We start from the raw sequence: 12,233 nt of genomic DNA, 5'->3' as shown, positions 1-12,233 counted from the left end.
CTAGGCATAGTAGACTGTAAGATACCTTGCATAATTGGTTTTGTCCATTGCAAAACACCATGGAATCATTTTTCTGATGCATGCAAGATGTAGTTGCCAGTCACCTTCTCTGTCGGCACAAAGAAGCCCAAGTAAAATTTCGATCATTTCCACATATGTCATCCAAAATGCTGCCAATGGGCCTTTATCAGTTTTCAGAACCTTTAAGTAAGCACTGAATATCTGCAAAATTCTGTTGCATGATTCATCCTTAACTGCAGCATCATAAGTTGCTACACATGTGTCATTACATAGCTTGTGGACTGCCTGGATGGTGTGATTTAACTTTTCAAGATCTTCAACATGATTCTCTTCAAGCCAGTGTACAAAGCTTCTCCATATTAACGTCATCATTACTTCGTAGGTGAGTTTGTGGAAACGCACTGCCCGGTTGTACTGCTTTCCTTCAAGGACTTTATTTATAGATCCTTCAGCAATGACTCCTGCTTCCACAGCCAGGTCACGTAGCCCCGCATCTCCAAAGAGCTTGCCAATTATGGACAGAAAATTGCACATCACATGAAAATTTCCGAGCATCAGAACAATGCTTCCATATTTACCTGGATATTTCCAAGCCACTTCTGTTGCTTTGGCATATAAAGCTTGATCCATTACTACTGCTATGTTTTGGAAATGAAGCGACTTTTGGATATTTTGTGACTGATACATAATTTCTTGAACAGTTGCCATTTCTGTAGCTGGGGCATTTATAGTTGGGAGGTAACCCACAGTGTCTTGTGTAATTACAATATCTCTTCTGGTTTGTATATTAAATCCAGTCCATGAAGCGATCGTCTGATTGTCAGTCTCTTGTTCCCGTGCGATCATCCAAAGGTGATTCTTTTGTGAAGCTTTCAATGTTGCATTATTTTCAGGAAGTTCAGTCACTGGTAGGGATGGTGGTGTGGTCCTTCTCGTTTTCCAGAGATATAATGAGGAAGCTGTCTCTCATTTGGATAGATTGATCTCCTTTTGTCTTTCTTGTTTACCGTCATAACTGCTTTTTGTGGCTGACATGATGATGATGATGTTGGCTGAATGATTATGCCATTCACACGATGAGAAGTTCCAGCTCCACTCAGTACTTCCTCCTGTCTATCGATGTTGTCAAATGACAGTACAGTTGGGATGAAGGAATGTATATTGGAAGGAAGAGGGAAATGATCATCTTCTGCACTCTTTAGCTTTTCAATACATAGTGCAGTTTCAATCTCCTCTAAGGTGGAGTAAGAAGATGCATGTCTCAGCCGGTTCATGAATTTGATCAGTTCCACATTTCCTGTCAGAGTCTTTATAACCCATGAAATCAAAATATGCTTTGAGGTGATTACTTTGCCTGCTGATACAGCTGTGACAATGTATTGGGCAATGGACCATGAAAGCCTCTAATTACGGAATAATGCTGCATTCTTACCATTAAGTAAGAGATTCAGGAACTGCACAAGACGATCAGGGAAGGATATGTATGTGATATTAAGTTCCCGAGGGTCATGGGGCCAAGGCTGCTCTTTGATTCCACATTTTACTTGTTCATGTAAAAGCTGGGCTACTTGAGTTATCATAGATTTTAGATCTTGCTGCTTCACAAGAATGTCATATTCTTCCTTTAACGGAACAAAGTCAACTGCAATGGAGTCTACTGTCAAGTTGTCTGGCCTTGTATATAGTCTGTGGGAAACTGTAAAGAAATGCAAAGAATCTCCAAACTCTGCATAGAGATTGCGTCGCATGTGATTTTTGGTTGCCTCTGTAAACTTCAAACCCATTACTTTCCATGAAGTATTACAACTTTGGCAGTGAGATCAGACAGTGCAACAATACGAGGGTTTGAGAAGACATCTGTACGGATATATTCACACACCTTGTTAAATGCAGCCCTCTCCTGTTTTTGGTAAGGATTGTCTGCACCACTGCATTCAGAAGAGATTCTTTCAGTTTGTCCCCTCGTATAATTCCTGTAACATGTTTTGTGATAATGTGCTTCAGTAGCAACAATATCTCAAGCAGTAATAGATAAAATTCTGTCATCCTGAAGTTCAGTTGCAATATCACGAATGGTTTTGTCAGCCCTTAGCTCAACTGCTGGCTTCAATGGTTCCCGACTATTAGTTCCTTTAATGTATTTGCTCTTGCTTTGGCAAAAGATGCATATCGTATCGTATACTCTTGATTGTGTACTCGATGCTTGCCTTGTTGAATGTCACGTCCTCAAAGAGTCTTGTTCATTTATGTACTCTTGTTTCTTCACAATTAAAAGTTTATTTTTATGGGTGAAATTGGATCTGCAATCCCTGTGATATTTAATATTAGAAAAGTTGGTTTCATTGTTTTCAGCAGTATGGATAATTGGCTGAAAATGTTGAATCTCAACAGCTTGGCACAGGGTTTTCCATGATTCTTCATCTCTGGGGGATGATAAATCAAAGTGGAGATTTTCCCCCACATATAATGCATGTACTGCTCTCTGTTTTCAAACGTTTCGGCTCAACTTCATTTTCTGCCATGCTGATATGGTAAGTGGCAACAGGTTTCTGAAATATTAAAAATAAATCAGTTCCAGAAGCTGCAATCATATGTTTTATCAACAATGCTATGTTATTTTAGAGGTCCTTCCAGGGGTTTTTGCTTGGATCCCAAATATTTAAAAAAACAGGACACATATGACAATATTTGGATGAAACAGCAGTTTTAACAATGATAATGAAATATATTTTGTTGTTTATATCTGGTAATATTATAAATACCACAATCATTTGAAATAGCACAAATCATGTAGCCTGTATACACATGTATTTCTGCAAATTTAGTACACGGTTTTATTTACTTAACTCATGGTTGGCACTTTTGGCTCCCAACAAGTGCACTAAAGGGGTTGTACTGTGTAATATTTACATTTCAGTTGTTAGCTCATCTTGAAACATCTCACACACCCCATTTGGCTGCCTCACTTCTGTGACCTAAATTCTGTTAGTTGGTTACATGCTGTCATCATTTCTATTTTTAGCACAGCTTCACTGAATGACTATCTCAAAGGTTACAGTGATGAGGGGACCAGATCAAATATAATTTTTTTTTGATTACTTTAACACATTTATCTATTAATTAAATATGAAAGCAGCCTAATCCATGGGTTAACATATTGAAAATAAAATTGACCCTATAAAACTGTTAAGAAAAGTATTAAAAATGCAAAATAATATGAAAAAATAATTGATCAAAACAATTTAATTAATTTAATTGAAAGCAAGTCAAAATATTAGAAAAACCCTACTGAATAGTTACCTTCGCATTTTGCGAAAGGTTATGTTTTGGTCGCTGTGTATTTATTTATTTGTGAATATGTGTGGTTGTTTGTTATTCGCATAACTCAGAAAGTATTAAACCGAATTGCATGAAAATTGATGGGATGATTCGTGATTATCCAAGGACGATTTGATTCGATTTTGGGAGTGATCGAGTCAAAGGTCAAGGTCAAGGTCATGAAAAGGTCAAAAACAAACTTTTGAGCATAACTTCCTTCATAAGACAGCTATCGACATGCAACGAATGCCATATTGTTCCATGACGAAATACCTTTCGGGTACGTTGTGTCAGATTTGACGTGACATCATCAGAAGTGCGTCAAAATGACGTCACAAGATGACCTAAATTTTCAATTTTCGACCTCATCAGTTTTGATCATACCGTTTTGTAGGACTTACCTTAAGGACGTCACACACCAAATTTGACGTCGTTCGGACTGACCGTTATGACGTCATTGACGTTTGAACATAACGTTTTTCAATTGTGGCTAAAATGTCCTGATATTTTATATTCAAATATCGATATAATTTGTAAAGGAAATTCTCCCAAATCCAAGCATTATGATCAGTACCAAAATATCTGCTTATTTATGAACAGGTTTTGCAAATTAACTCTATGGTCAAGGTCAAGGTCACACTCAAGGTCAAAATATACTTGTAGGCATAACTTCAGATCTAAGAGAGCTATTGACATGAAACCAACGTTAAAATGTTCCATGAAATAAGAGCTTTCAGGATGGTAGTCCGCGATTGGTAGTGACATCATTGGAAGTGCGTCAAAATGACGTCACAAGATGACGTCATTTTTAAACTTTCGATTTTTTTCAGTGTTTATCATTCCATTTTGTTGGACTGCCCTCAATGACATCTAACACCAAATTTGACGTCCATCGGACTGATGGTTGTGACGTCATGGACGTTTTTAAATGACGTTTTTCAAATGTGCCCGGAAAAAAGTAGCGGCGGCGAAGGTATACACTCTACCGAGTGCCCGTTCTAGTTGTTAATGAATTATATAGCTCCCCTGAACTGAGATTACAATGTTACAGTGATAATACTGGACGAAAAAGACAACTCATGCGAGATTTGACTGTCATGTATATGTTTCAATTCCTTGCTATATGATTTGAAAGAGTGCTATGATTAGGACTCTACATCACTAATATTAATGTCAAATAACCAAGTCATGCATAAATACCTTGAAATAAGTAAACTTTGATATTTATGGTGATTTTAGGTAAACAAATATGGAAAAAAATGTTACAAAATGCCACTTTTTCACAACATTTGTGTTCATAAATAAAAAGGTAATTAACATTACTGAACAAAATACACACCAAAAGATGCAGAATTTTATACTGAATCATATGAATGTGACATCATGTGTTTATGTTAAGCCATTGTGGAGATATGGCCCAATTTACTGACATGTATCAAGGTCATTGAAAAGTGGTGGCCATTTTTTAAGATGGCCGCCAAAATACCATTTAGCTGGGCATGAGAAGCGTCCATCACATGATTCCATACTCTACAGACATCAAGGTAACTGAAAAGCATAGTGGCTTTTAGTCCCTCAATTTGGTAGTCACATCTGGTCTGGCTTATGGACTATATAAAATAACCTACAAAGTAGTTCTGTTTTGTTCTTGGCATTGGAGAGTTCTGGGAGAGAGACACTTCTGGCTTGATCGGCAGTACGGGGCAGAAGGCGGAGTTGATCAGGTGGAGCAGAGGGCTGGGTAGGCAAGCAAATCAAGTGCCAGACCGATCACAGTTATCAGACCATTAACAGTTACACTTAGACTTTCTCACACTTCATCAGTAGGCTATCTTCTCACACGGTCTGTCTCTTCTCTTCTGTCTCGTCTGCTGAGGATGCAAAAGAGCAATCAGAGCGACCCCACAAAGAAACACCTCTTCCCATTTTTCCTTCTCTGCACCTCATTTGCGTTCCATTGCACCTCCTCAAATCATGCACTCGAGACACCCCCAGTTTTCTTCCCTCCTCCCCCCTCAGAAGAGACTGGCAAGCATGGGCCCATCGGCCACTCCAGGTACAATAGAGGTCGCCAACACCTCATACTTTCTCTTTCTGCCTCTTGCTCTCTAACTTTCCTCAGGGTATGTTTCTGATTGCGCCTGTTTTGGGTTGTGTAAAGTTTAAGATTGTAGAAGTTTTTTTACATCGGTATAAGTCTGCACCGTGTCCTTGTCCTTTGTAAATATTTGCATGTCCTTTTGTTTCATTTATCATGGAGTAGGGTAGTATTCCATATAGAGCGATGATATGGGGAAAAATATTCTATTTGCGAGTGCAGAATATATGTCCATTCCTAAACTTGTCAGAACATTATTTGAATTATGTATGCCTCTCGTCTCCTGCTCCATTGATTATACGTTCTGTGTGTTAGCTCTTATACCAGCATCGGCAATGTACACAAAAAAACCTGATAATCCTTTTGGAAGTACAAGGAAATACCATTTTTGTAATACCTTATAAGTTTTTTTTTCAGTACTTATTTCATGTTCTAAACAGCTCCAATAAAATATAACATTTTCATGTGTACAAGCTTAAGAAACAGGTTTATTGTCTTAGAATGTCACAAAATGTACTTAATGGGTTGCACACTTTTGGTCCAGTTGCACACATTCGTGTGGATTTCCGAGAGGGGTGGCCACCCTAGAAGTGTTTGTTCGGGTCCATATTAATGAAAAATAATGGCAGCACCATTTTACAGCCGAGGGTGTCCACTTCACCCTCCTCGGCACCCGGGTAAGGGGAGAAAAGTGCCAACACAGCATGAAGAAGGGACAAACTGGGGATGAAACAGCAATGGAACACAAAACAGAAATGTGCGTGGAGGGAGATGGGATCAGAAACACAACTTCCTAGAAGGGCACTCGGTAGAGTACATATCTCTGCCACGCAATGCCTGATCCACAAAAACATATCGGGCCCAATACATTCTTAAGATATCGTGCTTTGTATCGTTTTTGGCCCTATCTCTCAATGGTGAAGAATCACTTTAAAAAACATCATCAGATCCGGATCTGGGCTCGAATCTTCACCAAAATCGAATCAATTCTTCCTTGTCACACATCCAACATGTCCACACAATTTCGTCTGGATCTGTCCACAACTTTTTGAGATATCCTGCACACAAACAAACAATCAAACAGACAAACAAACAAGCAGTCATAGACTGGTACTTACGAAATCATCAACTTGACCTCTGACCTTGTCTGATAAAAGCTGTCTCTAGAGAAGGTAGCGACGCAAACCAGAAGTTTCTACGATGATTCTGTACCAAACCATCAAAAATCATAACGTCGACCGAAGCAAAAATCTCCATTTCTCCACGCAATTATTTAATATTATTTTACTAAAGTCACAAAACCGTAATATTCGGCCATCCACCAACAATCTTTACATAATCTGACGGCTTAGCGAGTCAAGCATGCGACGATAACCTTTATTAGGATAAAAAATGACTTTAAAACACCATCTTTATCGAAAACACCGTCAGCGCGCACACGCAAAACCTTTACGTGGCTCAATGATTCGTCTGCTCGAGTGCGCTGCACCACGTGACGAGCCGTGACGCGGCGAGTGAAATATTTTTATATAAACTTAAAACGTCTCCAAAACATCTGATTTTTACCAGAATTTCGACAACCGAGTGTTAAGCATCCGAAGCGATCGCAAAAACCGGAGACAAAATTAAAATCGAAGTTAAAACGAACTCGTAACGTCGACCGAAGCAAAAATACTCCATTTCTCCACGTGAATTTACAGAATTATGTTTGACCTCACTGTGACCTTGACCTTTGACCGATTTTGACCAAAATCTAATCAGCGCAAGCCATCACCCTCTTGAATCACGTGGTGTAATTTGACATTGGTAGCTTCTTCCGTTCTCGAGTTATCATGCCTACAAACAAACAAACAAACAAACAAACAAACACACAAACACACAAACAAACAGTGGACGGAAGTCATCAATATACTAACGAAATCTTTAGATTTCGTAAGTAACAAATGAAATTGCTCGTTGAGCAAGGAATTGCTGGAATAACTTTGTCATATCTCCATGATCTCTGAAAAAACAAAAACCTGGAAATCAATTTGGTTTTTATAAGTCGATAGTGCTACTGTTTAATGAGTTTATAGCACTTAGTTTGGTCATGATCATAATTTGGAAGTCAATCGGACTTGAAATTGCGTTTTTATCGCAAATTGAAAGTTTTGACCCGACCCCCCCTGACATTCGACCCCTGACCGCAAAGAAGGGTGTTGGTGTGATACCCCAATGAGACATATGGTTGGATGCAGAATTGGAAGATGCACATTTTGGATTTGGATTGAAGTTGATACGACCATTTTAGCAGACGTTATTGCGAAAATAATAATTTCGGTTTTTCGGTGACATTGACCTTGACCTTTGACGAAGATTCACCAAAAACGACAAGTGTCTAAGTTGGACCATGGCCGATGTCTGTACCCAGTTTGGTCATGATCGCTGAAACGGTGTGGCCGCTACAGGGTAAACAAACACACAAGCAAACAGACAGACAGACACACAGAATGACACACACAACCGACCAACATAATTGCCAAAATCCAAAGGATTCTGGCAATGAACAAACAGACAGACAGAAAGGGGTAAAAACAACCTCCTTCACCTTCTGTGGCGGTGGTTGAAAAGAGTGGTGGGTTAATTGGAGAGAGTTAATGAAAGAAGAAAAGATCATTGGTATTGATGGAAAATGAGCTGAGGGGAACGAACAGCCATCTTGAAGCCCTGGAGGGAAGAATGAAATTGAGTGATGAAATTGGTTTGACACCGTGCATTGTGCCACACAGCTATGGATTACCTTATCAATGGGGGGCAAAAGCATGATCTGTGCTGCCATAGTAAATGTAAATGATCAGTTTTAGTTGTATCGGTTTACATCTCATCGTTTTTTTATTTACCATTGAGCTTCAGTGTGTCTGTCCAGGCGATACTTCAGGATTTGTTACCTGCATAGTCCGTGAGCATCAGCTGCGGCTATAGGGACATGTGGCTCGTTTTCCTGACGCTGATCCTCACCAGATTCTCTCAGCGAGGGAGTCTCGTGAGTGGAGGAGGCCAATGGGCCGACCACGTGTCTCGTGGTTGCAGCAGGTTGATCAACATCTCAAGGAGATAGGGATGGGCCAGACATCTGTCTGGGGGATGGCCGGACGGAGGCCCCTGGAGTACCGGCGGAAGGTGGACGCAGCGACGCGCTGCTCCAGCGCATGCTCCCACACCTGACCTGACCTGTGCTTCATGTCTCAGCTTTCCAAATGTTGTGTTCCTTGAGGATTGTCAGCAAAGATAACGATTTGTTAACAAAGACTTCCTTCCTCCTTCCTTCACTTCCTTCCTCCAGGTATTCTTCCTCCAGGTATTCAAGGCAGCTGTTCACAATCATCTCAGATCATCTCCCATCCAAAACCACGATCTTTTCCACCCACTTTTAACCCCTCCCCAAGACTACTTCTTCCCAAATTTCCAGTTTTTTTCTTCCTAATAATTAAATGTATCCATCTTGTCCACCCTGCGTCTTCCCCTGCCCTTCATTTCTCCTCCATATGCCTTGACGTTTTTCCAAGTCTTCCCTCTATTTTGTCCCTCAACCAAGCTGTTGGTGTGTTTCTCACGATCTTTGTACTGTTCATTTTGTTCTGTTTCGCTCTGATCTGTTATATGTTCTCACTCCTCCATGAGCCTCGACTTCGCAAACCAAAAAAAAAAAAAATAGTGAGAGACTGGAGGGAGATGTGAGCGAGAAAGGAACAAAAGTCAAAGATGTCAGGAAGAACCTGCATGGATAGATTTCAGCAGTGACTCCACCAGATTTGAACTCAGCAACATGTAGTCATAGATATAAAGCTGGAGTCAATATTTTTACAACGAAAAAATTCTTCCTCCAAAACAAGCAACGAACAAAGGAGTTGTGTGTCGAAACAATGGAGGCCTTTCAGTGGTGTCCCACAATGTTGGTTGAAATCACTTCCCTGGCAACGTCATAGCGTCAGTCGCTCTCTAAACAATCCAGCATGGTTATCTCGTGATTCACTCACTGCAATCCAAGGTTATGCTAATTCTTGGGCCTTGTTTACCTTTTCTTGCTTGTTTCGCTCACCCAGGACGGATTCCAACTGGAGTTCGTTTGTGGTGATATTAACGTGAGCGGTACAACATTGTTTTCAGTGATATTAACATGAGCGGTACTTCAATGTTTTCAGTGATATTAACGTGAGCGGGACTACATTGTTTTCAGTGATATCAACGTGAGCGGTACAACATTGTTTTCAGTGATATTAACGTGAGCGGTACTTCAATGTTTTCAGTGATATTAACGTGAGCGGTACTTCAATGTTTTCAGTGATATTAACGTGAGCGGTACTTCAATGTTTTCAGTGATATTAACGTGAGCCGTACTTCATTGTTTTCAGTGATATTAACGTGAGCGGTACTTCATTGTTTTCAGTGACATTAACGTGAGCGGTACTTCATTGTTTTCAGTGATATTAACGTGAGCGGTACTTCAATGTTTTCAGTGATATTAACGTGAGCGGTACTTCAATGTTTTCAGTGATATTAACGTGAGCCGTACTTCATTGTTTTCAGTGATATTAACGTGAGCGGTACTTCATTGTTTTCAGTGATATTAACGTGAGCGGTACTTCATTGTTTTCAGTGATATTAACGTGAGCGGTACTTCAATGTTTTCAGTGATATTAACGTGAGCCGTACTTCATTGTTTTCAGTGATATTAACGTGAGCGGTACTTCAATGTTTTCAGTGATATTAACGTGAGTGGTACTTCAATGTTTTCAGTGATATTAACGTGAGTGGTACTTCAATGTTTTCAGTGATATTAACGTGAGTGGTACTTCAATGTTTTCAGTGATATTAACGTGAGCGGTACTTCAATGTTTTCAGTGATATTAACGTGAGCCGTACTTCATTGTTTTCAGTGATATTAACGTGAGCGGTACTTCATTGTTTTCAGTGATATTAACGTGAGCGGTACTTCATTGTTTTCAGTGATATTAACGTGAGCGGTACTTCAATGTTTTCAGTGATATTAACGTGAGCCGTACTTCATTGTTTTCAGTGATATTAACGTGAGCAGTACTTCAATGTTTTCAGTGATATTAACGTGAGCCGTACTTCATTGTTTTCAGTGATATTAACGTGAGCGGTACTTCATTGTTTTCAGTGATATTAACGTGAGCGGTACTTCATTGTTTTCAGTGATATTAACGTGAGCGGTACTACATTGTTTTCAGTGATGTAACGTGAGTGAAACTTCATTGTTTTCAGTGATATTAACGTGAGCGGTACTACATTGTTTTCAGTGATGTAACGTGAGTGAAAATTCATTGTTTTCAGTGATATTAACGTGAGCGGTACAACATTGTTTTCAGTGATGTAACGTGAGTGAAAATTCATTGTTTTCAGTGATATTAACGTGAGCGGTACTTCATTGTTTTCAGTGGTATTAACGTGAGTGAAACTTCATTGTTTTCAGTGATGTAACGTGAGTGAAACTTCATTGTTTTCATTGATTTAACGTGAGCGGTACTACATTGTTTTCAGTGATATTAACGTGAGCGGAACTTCATTGTTTTCAGTGATATTAACGTGAGCGGTACAACATTGTTTTCAGTGATGTTAATGTGAGCGGAACAACATTGTTTTCAGTGATATTAACGTGAGCGGAACTTCATTGTTTTCAGCGATATTAACGTGAGCGGTACTTCATTGTTTTCAGTGATATTAACGTGAGCGGAACAACATTGTTTTCAGTGATATTAACGTGAGCGGAACAACATTGTTTTCAGTGATATTAACATGAGCGGAACGACATTGTTTTCAGTGATATTAACGTGAGCGGTACTTCATTGTTTTCAGTGATATTAACGTGAGCGGTACTACATTGTTTTCAGTGATATTAACGTGAGCGGTACTTCATTGTTTTCAGTGATATGAACGTGAGCGGTACTACATTGTTTTCAGTGATATTAACGTGAGTGGTACTTCATTGTTTTCAGTGATATGAACGTGAGCGGTACTACATTGTTTTCAGTGATATTAACGTGAGCGGTACTTCATTGTTTTCAGTGGTATTAACGTGAGTGAAACTTCGTTGTTTTCAGTGATGTCACGTGAGTGAAACTTCATTGTTTTCAGTGATTTAACATGAGCGGAACAACATTGTTTTCAGTGATATTAACGTGAGCGGAACAACACTGTTTTCAGTGATATTAACGTGAGCGGAACGACATTGTTTTCAGTGGTATAACATGAGCGGTACGACATTGTTTTCAGTGATATTAACGTGAGCGGTACTGCATTGTTTTCAGTGATGTTAGCGTGAGCGGAACAACATTGTTTTCAGTGATATTAACGTGAGCGCTATGACATTGTTTTCAGTGATATTAACATCAGCAGTACTTCATTGTTTTCAGTGATATTAACGTGAGCGGTACTTCATTGTTTTCAGTGATAATAACGTGAGCGGTACTTCATTGTTTTCAGTGATAATAACGTGAGCGGTACTTCATTGTTTTCAGTGATAATAACGTGAGCGGTACTTCATTGTTTTCAGTGATAATAACGTGAGCGGTACTACATTGTTTTCAGTGGTATTAACGTGAGCAGTACAACATTGTTTTCAGTGATATTAACGTGAGCGGAACTTCATTGTTTTCAGTGATATTAACGTGAGCGGTACTTCATTGTTTTCAGTGATATTAACGTGAGCGGAACAACATTGTTTTCAGTGATATTAACGTGAGCGGAACAACATTGTTTTCAGTGATATTAACATGAGCGGAACGACATTGTTTTC

General features: G+C 39.4%; 1 pseudogene; it reads right to left on the bottom strand.

Annotated features, from left to right (window-relative positions):
- Positions 1-1,804: 1,804 nt before the first annotated feature.
- Positions 1,805-2,543, bottom strand: LOC147034743 (uncharacterized; annotated as a pseudogene).
- Between the last annotated feature and the right edge of the window lie 9,690 nt (positions 2,544-12,233).

This window comes from Eptatretus burgeri, chromosome 1 (genome assembly GCF_056783735.1).
Source record: "Eptatretus burgeri isolate ZD-2024b chromosome 1, Ebu_testis_v1, whole genome shotgun sequence".
NCBI classification, from domain to species: Eukaryota; Metazoa; Chordata; class Myxini; order Myxiniformes; family Myxinidae; genus Eptatretus; species Eptatretus burgeri.
This window is presented reverse-complemented; position numbering and strand designations above follow the sequence as displayed.